Source organism: Schistocerca nitens, chromosome 12 (assembly GCF_023898315.1).
Source record: "Schistocerca nitens isolate TAMUIC-IGC-003100 chromosome 12, iqSchNite1.1, whole genome shotgun sequence".
NCBI classification, from domain to species: Eukaryota; Metazoa; Arthropoda; class Insecta; order Orthoptera; family Acrididae; genus Schistocerca; species Schistocerca nitens.
In genome coordinates, this window is record NC_064625.1 from 28727261 (window position 1) to 28746887 (window position 19627).

Here is a 19627-nt window from a genome sequence, read left to right on the forward strand (position 1 = left end):
AATTCGGCAATGTAATGGCTTTTTTTCTGTTTAATTCTCAGCCGAAGAAGGGTTGAAAATTTGGCCTTGTATGCCGTATGGTTTGACAATACCAAGTCTTTGAAACTAATTCACAAATATACATTTCTTTCTGTTACAAAAACCACCTTGTAAGGTCGAGGGTGTAAAGGTGGTAAAATCTTAAACTAAGGCGTAATAAATATTAGCTTACTGATTGTCCTGTGTGCGGTATTCGTTGATAAAACATTAGTAGTAATAATTTTAGGGTTGTTTACAAATAAAATTAGTGGCGTCTGATGTTTAATTCTACTGCCCATGAGCAGCTACGTAAAAAAAACCTTAATAAGTTTACTTTGCGTAGTTTTGGTACACAGATTTCTACGCAATAATTTGATAGTACACTTGCCTTTGTAGAAATTGTGTTGAATTTTATGTTTAATTTTTCAAATAAATTACAGCAGTCAATCATAGTAACCTAGTTGCTATATACAATAAACAACAGGATATCCAATTCATGATGCATTATTAGCAAGATTATTTTCAGTTTGACTAGTCATAATCAGTATCCCATGACATATTCTGTTTTTCTGTGGAATATGGTTAGCATTATTAACTTTCATTCTGCATAGGTCTGCGAGAGATCATACATGTGTTAGTTATTTGTACATTATTTCCTTCAGGAAGGGCCTTTTAGTGGAGAATTAGTGCACCCATTGATGACAACATTTAATAGAAACAAGTGCTAATAAATTATCGTGCAACAGCAGTTAGTGTCCTCAACATCACGATTTCTTCGTTTTAATGGATATTGATAATCTTCTTAAGAATGGTGATATGCTTCTATTTAGATAATGAAATCATTCCTTAGTGGTTCCTCACCAAGTTGTTTTGTTGTAAATGCTCTAATCAATGTTCTGTTGCTGTAATTATGCAGTAGATTAGGTGTTTTTGCATTTTATTGGCAGAACATTTAGAAGGTGCAACAGATTTAGTAAATACTGCCTACACTACGCTTGTCTGCCCTGTTTTGTAGTGCTGGTGTGTATTATGGGATGCTTACCAGATTGGATTAACGGAGTACCTCGAGAAAGTTCAAAGAAGAGCAACATGTTTCGTATTTTCGAGAAATAGGGGAAAGAGTGTCATTGACATGATACGGGGTTTGGGATGGACATCATTAAAACAAAGGCTTTTCCGCAGTGAACACATGGTGTGTCGTGGGGCGATCACTCTGTTTTTAAAATAATTGAAACACCACGATCGCTTCAATCCGTCATTAGATGACCGGTTTCAGTACTCTGAAGGTGCCATCACTGAAACGTGGATTAACATTTATAAAACCATATGGACATCATGGCATATGAGGCAGACCATCTGATAAAATCATTATCACAACCGGTCATCTAATAAACGATTGATGGGATCGTGGCTTTTCAATTATTTTAAAGGTTTTTCCGTTGTGACAGAAGCTTGTCATGGAATTTCAAACACCAACTTTCTCCAAATGCAAAAATATTTTGTTGACACCAGCCTACAAAGGGAGAAACGATCGTCAAAAAAATAAGGGAAATCAGAGCTCGTACAGAAAGATATACATGTCCATTTTTTCTGCTCACTGTTCAAGATTGGAATAACAGAGAATTATTATGTAGATGGTTCAATGAACCCTCTGCCAGGCACTTTAAGTGTGATTTGCAGAGTGCCCATGTAGGTGCAGATGTAGAACAAACCATATAATGGTGTTTACACGTGGCCTCGTCACTCCACCATGCCCATTTCCACTCTTATTGAGTGAGTGGAAGCATTAACACAAATCCTTACTTGGGTAAGCGCCATACAACTGGCATACAATCAGTTCAAAGTGAGAGTCAACAATTAAAAATTTATGATTTACTGACAGCTTAAGACTTGGGACAAATTTTTGTACCAAAGTTTCTGTGAGAAATATAAATGATCTGGCTGTAAGGGTAAGTAGCAGTCTGCTGGTGTTTGCGGATGATGGTGTGGCATATGGGAATGTGTCATCGAGTGATTGTAGGAGGATACAAGATGACTTAGACAAAATTTCCAGTTGATGTGGTGAATGGCAGCTAGCTGTAAATGTAGAAAAATGTAAATTGGTGCAGGTGACTAGGAAAAACTGACTCCAAATGTTCTAGTACAGCAATAGCAATATTCTGCTTGACACAGTTATTCGATTAAATATCTAGGCGTAATGCTGCATAGCAATATGAAATGGGATTAGCGTGTAAGGATTGTAGTACATAATACTGCAGGGCAATATAAAATGGCTTCTGCATTTAAGGATTGTAGTAAGGAAGGTGAAGGGTAGAAATTTATTTATTGGGGAAGTGTAGGAAAGTGAGGTTCAACTGCAAAGGAAACTGTGCATAGGACACTAGTGTGATCTATTGTTGAGTACTGTTTGAGTGTTTGGGATCTGCACCAGGTTGGATTAAAGGGAGACATCAAAGCATTTCAGAGGTGGACTACTAGATTTTTTACCAGTAGATCTGGATGACACGCAACTAAGATCTGCAGGAGGCTGCAGTATCAGTTATGCGTACCTTTACATACTGGCTCAAAACCAATAGGCTCATCATAAATTCTGAAAGAACTGTGGCGGTTAACTTTCATGCCACACAAAACCTCCATCCTGCAAAACCTGTTTTCACAATCGAAGGAAAAGATGTGTTGAAGGTCAGTCATACAAAATTTCTAGGTGTACATGTTCAGGCAGATCTGAAGTGGGAGGTACACCTAAACAATTTAAACAAGAGACGGAATTCACTAGCATATGCTATTAGGATCCTCACTCAAAATACAAGCTGCTCATCAGTGCTGATAATGTATCATTGCAGTATACAGTCACAACTTATGTATGGAATATTATTATTATTATTATTTTATTTTTTTGGGGGGGGGATTCCACAAATGCTACCAAAACATTTAAAATACAGAAAAAGATTATAAAGGTGATAAAAAAGCTACATGTAAGGATTCTTGTAGACCCCTTTGTAAAACTCTGAAAATATTGCCACTGCCTTGCTTGTATATATACGAAATACAAATTTTCACAAAAGGGAGCATCTTAAAAAAAGGAAAATCTCTTCAAACACAATTACGATATACACACACATGAAACTAGACAGAAGATGAACCTACACAGGAACACAGTAAATACAAACTTATGCAAAAGAGGAGGGTATCATTCTGGAGCTATGTTATATAACCATATTCCTTCTTACCTAAAATGCATACCAACATTAAATGCATTTAAAATAAAGTTAAAACAGTTGTTGCTTGACCATTGCTTCTATTCTTTGTCTGAGTTTATGGAACATCATAATAAGTAAACCTCATTTACCAAATTTCACTAATTGTCAATTCATAGTACAGTTTGCATTGTGCTTATCATGTCATCTCACTTAATAACTGCTGTTATCAGATGTAGAAGCAATGTAGTACACCATCCTATATTATTATGCATTTTTATTATGTCAACAATGTAGACAAAAAATGACTACTGTGTTGTAAACTAACTAGGTTACCACTGTCCTATATCACATGTACAAACAATGTACGAAACTGATTCTTGGACCAATAAATAATAAATATAATGGAGATGCTTTGGAAACTTAAACGGGATTGATTGGTTGGAAGGTGAGGTTCTTTTCTTAGAGCATTAGTGAGAAAATTTAGAGAAGTGGCATTTCAGGCTGACTGCAGACAATTCTACTGCTGCTAACATACATTTCGCATAAGGACCAAGAAGATAAGATTAGAGAAATGAAGGCTCACCTGGAGGCATATAGATTTGGCATTTTTGCTTTGCTCTGTTTCTGAGTGAAAAGGAAAGAAAATGACTACTACTAGTAGTATTAGTAGTAGTAATAGTAGTAGTAGTACAAGTACAAGTACAGAGCACCCTTCACCGTGCACCATATTGTGGCTTTTGGAGTATGTATGTAGATGTAAGAGGTGGAACACATTGTCTTGTGTAATATGGCGAAGGAGATCTGAGAACAGAACTGATAAAAAAGATTTTATTTTACAGTTGGGGTTATTATATGTGGCAGGAAAATTCAGTAAGCAGATATTCGGAGTTATAAATGTGTGCGTTTTGATGGCTTAGTCCTAAAGTGCTGACTGCAAATCCAGAGGTCATGGGTTCAATCACCAATTACTCGTAGGGTTTTAATCTGTCACTTATTTCACCTCTGGCAATGGTTATTTATGTGGAAAATGCTATGTTGCAACATAATTTGGAATCCACATTAAACTGTAGGTCCCCCTATAACTAACCTGGGAAGTTAGTTCATTGCTCGAAGGAAGGCAATGGCATACCATCTCTAACAAGAACATGCCCAGTAAAGGACTGTGCTGCTCAAATCAACCTTCATGCTGATGACAAGTTTACTTAATGTGAGGAAAATAATGGAAAGGATGTTACAGCTTTAAAGTCCATTTGATATCAAGGTCATTAGGAATGGAGCATAATCAATCCAGTGTTTGCATAGCTTAGTGTGATAAGAGGAAAAGAGAAGATAACAGATCAACGTTATTCTCAAAGGAATAGATTGATATTCACCCTAAAGATATTGATGCATACAATAATAATAATAATAAAACCCCAAAGATGGCTTGCTAAGTTGCAGCCAAATACAATGGAAAGACTTACACCCTGAGCTTTTGGCCGGAGCCTCATTTAGAAAGGAAACACACACTCGGTTAACCACACATGACCACTGTCTGTGGCCAGAATAACAGATCAGTGGGATCACTTAAATGGGGTTCACTGATTGGAAGGTGAGGTTTAAGTTTAAGAAATAATTTAGCGATTCACACTATTTGCAAAGGTGTGACAAGTGTGAGGTGTTTGTTTCGTAATGTTAATTAAAAACTGCAGGGAGCTTAGTAGCTATGTAAGAAAAGTGGATGAGGAGTGAGGAAATTTGCAAGCTACTAATACAAAAATTGCTAATTCGGGAGTGCAGCCACGTAGAGTAGAGTGAAAGTAGCAATGCCCCAGCCAGAGATTTATGAACAATCAGGTTTGTGAGAAACATGATTTGGTGAGCATATCATGTTTTTGCCAGTAATTGTAGCTACCTTTAAATAACCAAGTTAGCATCAATTTTGAAAATGATTGCAGTAACACAGCCTGAACGTAGACGTTTAATTATTTTTATTTTCTTTTAAGTGATCAAAATCAATTAAATATGGAAGAAATTTGTACTTACCATGTAAGAACCTGTGAATCTTGTTTTGTAGTTAAATATGACATAGTCAGAATTCCAATATTTCTAGTTTATATTGGGTGAAAATTATTTATACTACCAAATTCTCGGAGACTATGGGATACTAAAACAATTTTTTTCTCTAGTGTCATATTTTCCTGCAAAGATTTTTAAACTGGTAGAGAGAGTTTTGTTTGGATGCGAGTGAATTAAGTGAAACAACTCTGGAAGGTTGCATGGGACACTGGGAACAATCTAATATATTTTCCTATGAGGCACCATTCTTTGAGAACATCAAATCTTTCTTACAGTAGGCAAGAAGTAACTCATAGAATTTTTAATTCTTTATTGCCAAGAGACAACAGTATTAACACAACACAATTACTAAAACTACAGTAGATGTTCAAAAATGCCTCCACTGACTTGTAAATAAAGGGTACACTGGCATGTCATGTTATGTCTAACACTAAGACTGCAGTAGTGTCCTTAACTTTTCCTGCTGCTGCTACTATCGAGGCAAGAAGATTCTCTTCTGATTCAACAGGGGTTTTGTAAACATGGTTGTGCATCTTTCCCCACACAAAAAAGTCCAGTGGGGTCAAATCGGGATCAAGTATGTTATGGTACAGCACCACTTCTGCCAATCCATTTTTCTGGGACCTGTCAGTTCAAAAACCGAAGCATGTTGTTGTTGTTGTGGTCTTCAGTCCCGAGACTGGTTTGATGCAGCTCTCCATGCTACTCTATCCTGTGCAAGCTTCTTCATCTCCCAGTACCTACTGCAACCTACATCCTTCTGAATCTGCTTAGTGTATTGATCTCTTCGTCTCCCTCTATGATTTTTACCCTCCACGCTGCCCTCCAATGCTAAATTTGTGATCCCTTGATGCCTCAAAACATGTCCTACCAACCGATCCCTTCTTCTAGTCAAGTTAATCCACAAACTTCTCTTCTCCCCAATCCTATTCAATACCTCCCCATTAGTTACGCGATCTACCCACCTTATCTTCAGCAGTCTTCTGTAGCACCACATTTTGAAAGCTTCTATTCTCTTCTTGTCCAAACTGGTTATCGTCCATGTTTCACTTCCATACATGGCTACACTCCATACAAATACTTTCAGAAACGACTTCCTGACACTTAAATCTATACTCGATGTTAACAAATTTCTCTTCTTCAAAAACGCTTTCCTTGGCATTGCCAGTCTACATTTTATATCCTCTCTACTTCGACCATCATCAGTTATTTTGCTCCCTAAATAGCAAAACTCCTTTACTACTTTAAGTGTCTCATTTCCTAATCTAATTCCCTCAGCATCACCCAACTTAATTCGACTACATTCCATTATCCTCGTTTTGCTTTTGTTGATGTTCATCTTATATCCTCCTATCAAGACACTGTCCATTCCGTTCAACTGGTCTTCCAAGTCCTTTGCTGTCTCTGACAGAATTACAATGTCATCGGCGAACCTCAAAGTTTTTACTTCTTCTCCATGAATTTTAATACCTACTCCGAATTTTTCTTTTGTTTCCTTTACTGCTTGCTCAATATACAGATTGAATAACATCGGGGACAGGCTACAACCCTGTCTCACTCCTTTCCCAACCACTGCTTCCCTTTCATGCCCCTCGACTCTTATAACTGCCATCTGGTTTCTGTACAAATTGTAAATAGCCTTTCGCTCCCTGTATTTTACCCCTGCCACTTTCAGAATTTGGAAGAGAGTACTCCAGTTAACGTTGTCAAAAGCTTTCTCTAAGTCTACAAATGCTAGAAACGTAGGTTTGCCTTTTATTAATCTTTCTTCTAAGATAAGTTGTAAGGTTAGTATTGTCTTACGTGTTCCAACATTTCTACAGAATCCAAACTGATCTTCCCCGAGGTCCGCTTCTACCAGTTTTTCCATTCGTCTGTAAAGAATTCGCGTTAGTATTTTGCAGCTGTGAGTTATTAAACTGATAGTTCGGTAATTTTCACATCTTTCAACACCTGCTTTCTTTGGGATTGGAATTATTATATTCTTCTTGAAGTCTGTGGGTATTTCGCCTGTCTCATACATCTTGCTCACCAGATGGTAGAGTTTTGTCATGACTGGCTCTCCCAAGGCCATCAGTAGTTCTAATGGAATGTTGTCTACTCCCGGGGCCTTGTTTCGACTCAGGTCTTTCAGTGCTCTGTCAAACTCTTCACGCAGTATCTTATCTCCCATTTCATCTTCATCTACATCCTCTTCCATTTCCATAATATTGTCCTCAAGTACATCGCCCTTGTATAAACCCTCTATATACTCCTTCCACCTTTCTGCCTTCCCTTCTTTGCTTAGAACTGGGTTGCCATCTGAGCTCTTGATATTCATACAAGTGGTTCTCTTCTCTCCAAAGGTCTCTTTAATTTTCCTGTAGGCAGTATCTATCTTACCCCTAGTGAGACAAGCCTCTACATCCTTACATTTGTCCTCTAGCCATCCCTGCTTAGCCATTTTGCACTTCCTGTCGATCTCATTTTTGAGACGTTTGTATTCCTTTTTGCCTGCTTCATTTACTGCATTTTTATATTTTCTCCTTTCATCAATTAAATTCAATATTTCTTCTGTTACCCAAGGATTTCTACTAGCCCTCGTCTTTTTACCTACTTGATCCTCTGCTGCCTTCACTACTTCATCCCTCAGAGCTACCCATTCTTCTTCTACTGTATTTCTTTCCCCCATTCCTGTCAATTGTTCCCTTATGCTCTCCCTGAAACTCTCTACAACCTCTGGTTCTTTCAGTTTATCCAGGTCCCATCTCCTTAAATTCCCACCTTTTTGCAGTTTCTTCAGTTTCAATCTGCAGTTCATAACCAATAGATTGTGGTCAGAATCCACATCTGCCCCTGGAAATGTCTTGCAATTTAAAACTGGGTTCCTAAATCTCTGTCTTACCATTATATAATCTATCTGATACCTTTTCATGCTGGAACCTCATGCACTGTCTTATAGCGAGTGGCACTTCATCCATTAACTCTGGCAGTGCTCTGATGAGGAAATTGTAAAGGTACCTTCACGCCGATAACTAACTCCAAGAAACAAAAACATATAACTGTTGAAAAATGTTGACAACAGTTTCAAACTCTTTGTAAACATATGTTCGGTGTTTTTGTTTTTTGTTTCAGATAAGCAATGGAAATAGATTTTGACTGTGAAGATTTCCCATTTGTTATGATGGGAGATGATGCTTTTGCTCTTTCAGAGTACATGATGAAACCATACACAGGATGGCAAGAGAAAGATAGCCAGGGAAGAATGTTTAATTACCAAATATTTCATGCTAGAAGATGTGTGGAGAAATGTTTTGGAATATTATAAGCAGTTTTTCGGTGTCTTAGAACAACTATGCACTTAAGTCCTGAAAAAACAACGTTAGTGACTTCAACTGTGTCTTTGCACAGTTTTCTTAGAAGAACTAAAAAAGTGCCACAGTTTACTCACCATCTGGCAGTTTTGATGTCAAAGATCCAGAAACAGGCAGGGTTTCAGATGGCAGTTGAGGATGTCTCTGCAAAATAAATGTCTTCAAAGAAAGGGAGGCAATGCACTAAGAACTGCAAAGAATATAAGGGATGAATTTGCAATCTACTTTGTATGGAAAGAGAAATATTAATAAATGAATATTGAGTGAAAAGAAAAATGTAATTAAAAACCTCCAAACCAAATCCTTACTAACAATGTAAGCCATTAGTTTTCAAACTACTTTGTATCAGATGTTGACAAAATGATATGACAAAATACAGTTGCAATTACAAAATTTCTGACCAAAGGTCTTATAGCTTCAGTTACACTAGTGGATGACATTTTACTTACGATTGTAAATATTTGTCTCCCCGATTTTTTGACGCCTTCCAAATACTTCGTATGCTCGTAAAATATCCATTTCGGTATGTAGAATCTCAGTTGTCCCAGACCCACTTTTAGTTTTGACCATTTTATAATGCTCATGATTGTACTGTATTTTCATATTTGTCCATTTCCTTTCACACTCCACAAGTGTTAACCAGTTTTATCCGAAACTTCTTTCAACAAATCTTTCCTTTTACATCTGTCTCTGTATGCAGAATCAGAAGGATCCTACAGAGGTTTCCTCATTTTAATTTCTAACAAAAACTGAATTGTTGGATCTGTTGATGACACTTGAGTTGCCATTGGTGAAAGAAACACAGCAGACGACATGGCAAATGCGCATACGCAAGTCACACAACTCTGCCGTGTTTTTGCTCACTGACCATAAGTTACCAACTCGAGACAAAACTTACCTCAACTAGTTGTTCAGACTCGCGACTTCAAACAGCAGTTGAAAACTAAGTCAAACTTCGAGTTGGAAACACCTGTCAACTGAGTATGTTGGAGTTGGTTTTTAGTGTGAAGATTCCTTAAAAAAGACTGCCATTCAGTGGCCTAGGGAGGAGATGTGACCCAATTAAACAGTCACCAACACCACCTCATCGCACATTCACATAGAACTACATTTGATGAGTGTGAGTAAATGTGGATTAAGCTCATTCCAGACATGTGAATTGTGGATGTTGAAGACTCCATCACGACTTGAAGTTGCATCATCTGTAAACAGCACAGAGGTTGGAAATGCACATGCATTTGATACTGTCTCAGGTACCATTGCAAAAACCACACTCTGAGTAGATAATAAACTGGTTCTGGATTGTGCACATGCTATAAGGGAAATGGAAGTAACAGTTGCTCATTCATCCCCATATTACACACAATTACATGAGTTCTGATGGAAGAATCTTTGTCCACATGCTGCGGGACAGCTTCCTCAAATTACATAGTTTGTATTGTGCAACTATGTCCCACTCCAGGTAATCTGCTAAATGACCCAGTCTCGCACAGACATTGACGCACACCAGAACACTGAAGCTGGGTATGGTGATGGGGATATTGTTGATAAATCCAGTGTGCTGCTTGTCCATTGTGGTTCGCTGTATAGTAAGCATCGACCGTAGGAGTGTACTCACTCCAGGTGTATTGCTCCATTAGTAAAGATGTACTACTAAATGTAAATGTGAAACAGCTATTACAACTGAAAGCAAATCATGCCCTCTACAGGTACAACAGGATCCATGACAAAAACACATCAGTCGTTACAACTAAAGAATGAATATGCCATCTTCTGTATTAAAAAATGCTCACAGGAAATTATGACAGTAGAAAAAAAGTATTTGTTTTGGTGTCCCATACAACCTCCCGGAGTTTACCAGATTAAAATAATTTTCACTTTGCATGGTGAATAAGCAGGTACTGTATTTGCACCCTTTAAAAATTTGAGACACTATCACACAGCTCTAGGATAAGAAGAAAATATTGCACGGCTACACACAGCAGCAAAAGAAGTGAGATACACTGGTTTTTTATGAATTGTAACATTTCGTGAGCTATTATCTATCTCCTGCTTTCAAAACTCCATAGGTGCTCTTCTCCATATCTTGCTGGACTACACAACTGGTTGGACAGGTGTGAAGAAGAACACATTGAATGCAGCAGGGCTTCTGATCTGGTCACTCTTTTAATTTACCAAGAAGTTAGGCAGCAGTGCACACAACGTTTCAGAGCTATAGGGTTATTTTGGAAACACCTGTAAAAAACTTATTCTGGAAGTACGCATAAATCTCTCTGGGGTACTGGTGCAGCAAGGCATGCAGGTGAACTTTGTGGGATTTGGAAAGCAGAAAAATAAAAAAGAATTTAAAAAATCGGATGTCCAAGATGACTTTGAACATGTGTAAATGTGAACACTCAGAAGCCAAATAGTCGTTTTGCATAATCGCAATGGGTATTCTCCACTGATACCATCCTGACTTGTTGGTGGGTACGTGCACAAAATAATAGTTAGAGGTACTCTGATGAAGAAGGGTGCGTGCACTTAAGAAGCTTGATGCTGTGCGGTTCCTACATGTCTACACAAACAACAAACAAATGCCTTGAAAAAGTGGCTCTTGAACTCCGGTTCCTCTTCTACGTTAACGTTTGAGAGTGGTTCAGAGACAGGATGTATCAAAGAAGTAACTGGATGTCGATGGTATTCAGTGCTGGAAGTCATATCTGTGTCGGAAATAGAAAGAATTTGCCAAGAACATACAGGTGAATGACCAACCCCACTGCAAACTGGAAATTATGGAGCTGGAGTATTTGGTACACACAATTGTTGTCTGTGGTTTCTTTCAGAAGGTGGTGATAAGTGTTGCAGGTTTCATAACATGATTTGACTTCTGCTTATTCAGTTCATTTGCCCACTCACCTGTATTCTGTGGCACTGTACTAACTCACATGTGCTCAATTTTAAGATACTGGAATCCTAATCTTGCCACTTTGTAGAGGTGATCAATAATCAAACTCGCAATCACAGTGCTAGTCAAGACCCCTGATTTTGCGCGGTTCATGAGGTGGTAACAATCACCACCCAACTAACTGACCAGCAAGTGAACTGAAAATTGTGCTCCACTGTTTTCGGTTGGTTTCTCAACTGGTGGTTTTCATACCTTCTGGCCTGTGCAATCCCAGTTGACTCTGTGCTTGTGAGACGCATTATTGGTGGCCTCCGGAGTGTGTTCGAGGATGGGATTTCAGCATTCTGATATCTGCTGCATGTGAATTACTAAATTTCCAAGGAGGATAGCTGTATGAGTATGCAAATTTCATAAACAGAATCCATAGTGATGAGTGGTTTGTAAATTCTTGACGTCTCCATCTGACCAGGCGTGGATCCAGAATTTTATTCTCGTTGGGAGTATAATACATAAAACTTTTACTGTAATAATAATATATCATTTAATTAAATTTTCACATGTAGTATGTTGTAATGTGATGATGATGATGATAACAATAATAATTTGTTTGCACCAGTTCTCAGTACACTGAGGTGACAAAAGTCATGGGATGCCTCATATTATCATGTTGGACCTCCTTTTACCTGGTGTAGTGCAGCGGGATTGTGTACCATAAATGTTCGATTGGATTCATGTTGGGCAGTCTGGATGGCCAGATCATTTGCTCAAATTGTCCAGAATGTTGTTCAGACCAGTCGTGAACAATAGTGGCCACATGACATGGCACGTAGTCACTCATAAAAATTCCATTGTTGTTTGTGAGCTTGACATCCAGGAATGGCTGCAAATGGTCTCCAAGTAGTTGAACGTCCAGAGGATCCAGTCCATTCCATGTAACACAGCCCACATCGTTATGGAGCCACCACCACCTTGCAAAACTTGGTCTATGACTTTTTGGGGTTATCACTATACTCGAACCCTACCATTAGTTCTTATCAACTGAAATTGGGACTCATCTGACCAGGCTGTGGTTTTCTTGTGATCTTGGATTCAACAAACATGGTCACGAGCCAGGAAAGGTGCTGCAGGTAATGTCACGGTGTTATCAAAGGCACTCACATCCGTCATCTGCTGTCATGGCCCATTAACACAAAATTTCGCTGCACTGCCCTGAGAGATACATGCGTCGTATGTCCCACTTTGATTTCTGCCATTATTTCCACAGTGTTGCTTATCTGTTAGCACTGACGATACTACGCAGACATTGCTGTTGTCGGTCATTTATTGAAGGCCATCGGTCACTGCGTTGTCTGCGGTGAGAGGTAATGCCTGAAATTTGGTATTCTCAGCACACACTTGACACTGTGTGTCTCAAGAGTATTGAATTACCTATTTAATTACAAAATTGAATGTCCCATATGTCTAGTTCCAATTACCATTCCATGTTCAAAGTCTGTTAATTCCCGTCGTGTAGCTGTAATCACATTTGACGGCTTTTCACATGAACCACCTGAATACAAATGACAGCCCCATCAATACACTGCCCTTTTGTACCTCGTGTACATGATACTGCCGCCATTTGCATATGTGCACATCATTATCCCATGACTTTTGTCTCCTAAACGTATATTCCTTGAGCATAACTTCCAAAAAATTGAAGCTCAGAGAAATACAACATTTAAAAAGCATTAGTCCAAAAATTTTAGAAGTGCATGTATCATGCAATTTATTTAAGAACTATAATGCCAAAAAACTCTCACAACTCTGATTACATAGTAATTTACATAATATAAAATTGAAATGTGCAGTCACAGTTATCATTATTTGACATAGCACTACAATTGTGAAAATATCTATAGACTGCAGCTATGAGACATGTAAATGAGAGAGTGCTGTTTTGTTCATTCATTTCCCCCTGTGTTTCAGAAGTCAGACTTTCTCTTATTTTTTTTCTTTATGGAGACTTTGTCCCATCTTTCCTTGCCTTGTTTTTCTTAATCAACTTCCTGTGACGTGCTGGTTCTACCTGTGAGCTCACAAACTGTCAGGTCTGTTGCCAGCAGCAGCTATGGTCAGCCTGTGAATGGCTGCCTTTTGCTGCCTGGAGCATTATATGCAGCTGGTCAGGCCACAAGACCATCCACATGGGCTAGCAACTGAAAAGTAACCTGCATTAAACATAGCATGTATCATCTAGAATTCCTTACCATTTTCATGCCAGTTTATTTTCAGAAAGTTAGTTGTGAAATCTGGAAGCTGATGCGTGTACGATCACTCCCCTAACCCCCTACCTCTGTCTCTCTTGTATCCACACCTGCCTCTGACTGTATCTGATTGATTTTTCTATGTAACCTGATCTTTCGGTTGGATAACGTGTGTACATACCACAAAGGTAACATACAAAAGATCAGTTTTGCAACTGGGTCAGCACAGCTGTTCTGAGCTTCATCATCGTCAGGTGGATGGTACGTTATCTGAAGATGGCCTACTACTAGTACCAAAACTGGTCATATGTTCATTAAATGGCTGTGTGATCGAGACTGTTTTTCACTAATTTTACTAGGGCTGTGTGTGGTAGAGACCATGTACATTAGACCTGTAGGTATCAAGATCTCTGACCTGTCAAGCATGTGTATTGGGCACAGTCTTGTCAATGAACGTCGCCACTCAGCTGCAGCAGATTGAATGGTGAACCTGAAATACTGTGTTACAAGAAACATACAGTGTCTATATGACACTTGACATGTTGGATTAACTGATTGTATGGACTCCCATGTTGATCACACTATTGTACATGTACTGCTACTCACTGATGTATGTTATGAGTGTTTAATGGAGTTAGTGTTTTAATCTATACCATGCATCAGTGACAACACTACCAACATCACCTTACATACAAATGTGTTGCAAAGGTGTAAAGACACAATCTCAGAAGGAACACTACACATGTTTATTCTCCTACTACAGGAATAGATTCACAATAACATTGAATGAAGTAAAAAACAGTGCAAAATCTCATAGCTGTTGAACACATCAATATACAGGTTCACAGGTGAGGCATACAATAAGCAAGTAAATGTGAGGCCGAGGGCTTGGCTTTCCAGGCTTATACTGGCTGTTGTGCACACGGTACAGTGTTTGCTGTGCCACGAGTCCAGGTTGCGAGGTGACGACCATAGACCGTCCGTGGAGGCACATGTATCACATGCTGTTTGCTTATGCAAGCTCACACTATCTGGTACAACAAAATGCTGCAACATATGGGTTATTCTTCAGTGTCCAGTGTTCCCATAAGGTTATGGTGTAGTTTCAAAAGTGTTATACAGCCTTGAGAAGGAGATACATTGCAAAATTTTAACTAAACTATTAAGTTTATTCATATGTTCCATATCATGTAACGTGGTGCATTTGTTGCTCTGCACACCGAACTAATATGCAGTCTCTCTATAAACGATGAAAAAAGTATATAATGCAACAAAATGAATAGCTACTTTCAGTCTTTTATTTAGATGTTAAGAATCATTGATACAAACTTTATACTTGCATTGCTCGATAGCTCAAAGAAAAAAAATTGGACTGTGTTGATTTGAAACGGATTGATCCTAAGGTAAGGCAGTTATGCAACCCCTCCACAGCTACCTACCCGGGCTGTGGAAATTCCTCATCCAAAAAGTGACAAACAATGACAGTATAGTGTGGAGGAGCGCCACAACTTTGGAAAATGACAGCTTCCCCTTTGTTAATAAAGCTATAACAAAAATCTTAGTGGTGAGTGAACAAAATACAATTGACCAATGCTCACTATACAATGAGCAACTGTAGACCATTGAATCCTTCACCTACGTAGGGACTAAAATTACATAAAAAAGTGGTAAATCACTCCAAATAATGACAAGCTGAAGTCATCTACACTAGTATTAGAAGAAATCCCTAAATTTCAGTTACACAACAAATCACACAACTCTAAAAACTGTGAGTTCAGCTAAATACTTAGCGATTACAGTTGTTGTTGTTGTTGTTGTCTTCAGTCCTGAGACTGGTTTGATGCAGCTCTGCATGCTACTCTATCCTGTGCAAGCTTCTTCATCTCCCAGTACTTACTGCAGCCTACATCCTTCTGAATCTGCTTAGTGTATTCATCTCTTGGTCTCCCTCTATGATTTTTACCCTCCACACTGCCCTCCAATGCTAAATTTGTGATCCCTTGATGCCTCAGAACATGTCCTACCAACCGATCCCTTCTTCTGGTCAAGTTGTGCCACAAACTCCTCTTCTCCCCAATTCTATTCAATACCTCCTCATTAGTTATGTGATCTACCCATCTAATCTTCAGCATTCTTCTGTAGCACCACATTTCGAAAGCTTCTATTCTCTTCTTGTCCAAACTATTTATCGTCCATGTTTCACTTCCATACATGGCTACACTCCATACAAATACTTTCAGAAACGACTTCCTGACACTTAAATCTATACTCGATGTTAACAAATTTCTCTTCTTCAGAAAGGCTTTCCTTGGCATTGCCAGTCTACATTTTATATCCTCTCTACTTCGACCATCATCAGTTATTTTGCTCCCCAAATAGCAAAACTCCTTTACTACATTAAGTGTCTCATTTCCTAATCTAATTCCCTCAGCATCACCCAACTTAATTCGACTACATTCCATTATCCTCGTTTTGCTTTTGTTGATGTTCATCTTATATCCTCCTATCAAGACACTGTCCATTCCGTTCAACTGCTCTTCCAAGTCCTTTGCTGTCTCTGACAGAATTACAATTTCATCGGCGAGCCTCAATGTTTTTATTTCTTCTCCATGGACTTTAATACCTACTCTGAATTTTTCTTTTGTTTCCTTTACTGCTTGCTCAATATACAGATTGAATAACATCGGGGACAGGCTACAACCCTGTCTCACTCCCTTCCCAACCGCTGCTTCCCTTTCATGCCCCTCGACTCTTATAACTGCCATCTGGTTTCTGTACAAATTGTAAATAGCCTTTCGCTCCCTGTATTTTACCCCTACCACCTTTAGAATTTGAAAGACAGTATTCCAGTTAACACTGTCAAAAGCTTACTCTAAGTCTACAAATGCTAGAAACGTAGGTTTGCCTTTTCATAATCTGTTTTCTAAGATAAGTCGTAGGGTCAGTATTGCCTCACTTGTTCCAATAGTTCTGTGGAATCCAAACTGATCTTCGCTGAGGTCGGCTTCTACCAGTTTTTCCATTTGTCTGTAAGGAATTCGTGTTAGTATTTTGCAGCTGTGACTTATTAAATTGATAGTTCCGTAATTATCACATCTGTCAACACCTGCTTTCTTTGGGATTGGAATTATTATATTCTTCTTGAAGTCTGAGGGTATTTCGCCTGTCTCATACATTTTGCTCACCAGATGGTAGAGTTTTGTCAGGACTGGCTCTCCCAAGACCGTCAGTAGTTCCAATGGAATGTTGTCTACTCCCGGGGCCTTGTTTCGACTCAGGTCTTTCAGTGCTCTGTCAAACTCTTTACGCAGTATCGTATCTCCCATTTAATCTTCATCTACATCCTCTTCCATTTCCATAATATTGTCCTCAAGTACATCGCCCTTGTATAGACCCTCTATATACTCCTTCCACCTTTCTGCTTTCCCTTCTTTGCTTAGAACTGGGTTTCCATCTATGCTCTTGATATTCATACAAGTGGCTCTCTTTTCTCCAAAGGTGTCTTTAATTTTCCTGTAGGCAGTATCTATTTACCCCTAGTGAGATAAGCCTCTACATCATTACATTTGTCCTCTAGCCATCCCTGCTTAGCCATTTTGCACTTCCTGTCGATCTCATTTTTGAGACGTTCGTATTCCCTTTTGCCTGCTTCATTTATTGCGTTTTTATATTTTCTCCTTTCATCAGTTAAATTCAATATTTCTTCTGTTACCCAAGGATTTCTACTAGCCCTCATCTTTTTACCTACTTGATCCTCTGCTGCCTTCACTACTTCATCTCTCAAAGCTACCCATTCTTCTTCTACTCTATGTCTTTCCCCCATTCCTGTAAATTGTTCCCTTATGCTCTCCCTGAAACTCTGTACAACCTCTGGTTTAGTCAGTTTATCCAGGTCCCATATCCTCAAACTCCCACCTTTTTGCAATTTCTTCAGTTTTAATCTACAGTTCATAACCAATAGATGGTGGTCAGAGTCCATATCTGCCCCTGGAAATGTCTTACAATTTAAAACCTGGTTCCTAAATCTCTGTCTTACCATTATATAATCTATCTGATACCTTCTAGTATCTCCAGGATTCTTCCATGTATACAACCTTCTTTTATGATTCTTGAACCAAGTGTTAGCTATGATTAAGTTATGCTCTGTGCAAAATTCTACCAGACGGCTTCCTCTTTCATTTCTCTCCCCCAATCCATATTCACCCACTATGTTTTCTTCTCTCCCTTTTCCTACTCTCGAATTCCAGTCACCCATGACTATTAAATTTTCGTCTCCCTTCACTATCTGAATAATTTATGTTATCTGATCATACATTTCATCACTTTCTTCATCATCTGCAGAGCTAGTTGGCATATAAACTTGTACTACTGTAGTAGGCATGGGCTTCGTGTCTATCTTGGCCACAATAATGCGTTCACTATGCTGTTTTATTCATTATTAAACCTACTCCTGCATTACCCCTATTTGATTTTGTATTTATAACCCTGTATTCACCTGACCAAAAGTCTTGTTCCTCCTGCCACCGAACTTCACTAATTCCCACTATATCCAACTTCAACTTATCCATTTCCCTTTTTAAATTTTCTAACCTATCTGTCCAATTAAGGGATCTGACATTCCATGCTCCGATCCGTAGAACGCCACGTTTCTTTCTCCTGATAACGACGTCCTCTTGAGTAGTCCCCACCTGGAGATCCGAATGGGGGACTATTTTACCTCTGGAATATTTTACCCAAGAGGACGCCATCATCATTTAACCATACAGTAAAGCTGCATGCCCTCGGGGGAAAAATTACGGCTATAGTTTCCCCTTGCTTTCAGCCGTTCGCAGTACCAGCACAGCAAGGCCGTTTTGGTTAGTGTTGCAAGGCCAGATCAGTCAATAATCCAGACTGTTGCCCCTGCAACTACTGAAAAGGCTGCTGCCCCTCTTCAGGAACCACACGTTTGTCTGGCCTCGCAACAGATACCCCTTCGTTGTGGTTGCTCCTACGGTACGGCCATCTGTATCGCTGAGGCACGCAAGCCTCCCCACCAACGGCAAGGTCCATGGTTCATGGGGGTAGGGATTACAGGAAACTTTTCTATGTGAGTGTACCAATTTAAGTTATTTGTAACTGTGATTACAGTTACAAATAACTTAAATTGGTACACTAGCATAGAAAATGTTTCGGGGAAAGTGAACCAAAGGCCACTTCAGTAGCAGTAATCTTGGAACATAGGTTTACTAAAGAGATCACCTACATTTAGTTTACTAAAGAGATCGTGTACATTAGGTTTACTAAAGAGATCGCCTATATTATTATTGTCCGTCCTCTTCTGGAGTATTGCTGTGCAGTGTGAGATCCACATCAGACAGGGTTGTCAGAGGACATAGAAAAACTTCAAAGAAGGGGAGCTTGTTTTGTATTATTGTGAAATAGGGAAGAGATTTCCACGGGTATGCTATGCGAATTGGGGGGGGGGAGTGGCAATCATTAAAACATAGGTGTTTTTCATTGCGGCAGGACCGTTCCACCAAATTTCATTCACCAACATTCTCCTCCAAATGCAAAAATATTTTTGTTGGCACCTGCCTTCGTTATATGAAATGATCAATATAATAAAGTAAGAGAAATTAGAGCTCACATGGAAAGATTTAAGTGTTTGTTTTTCTCACACACTGTTCGAGAGTGGTACAGTAGGGCAATAGCTGGAAGATGGTTCAATGAATCCTCTGTCAGGCACTTTATTGTGAAATGAATAGTAGTCACGTAGATGTAGATCTTCAATTTCTGACACTGCCTACTCGTGTAACATGTTGAGGTTAACTGCAGTTTTTGCAGTTGACTCCGTAAAGAAATATAGATTGACAGTTCTGCCTCTCA

The 19627-nt window shown here is 38.9% G+C and overlaps 1 protein-coding gene across 2 annotated transcripts in view; it reads left to right on the forward strand.

The window, feature by feature from the left end:
- LOC126215257 (GA-binding protein subunit beta-1-like) overlaps positions 1-19627 on the forward strand; it is a 101328-nt gene that overhangs the window by 702 nt on the left and 80999 nt on the right. The window lies entirely within an intron of this gene.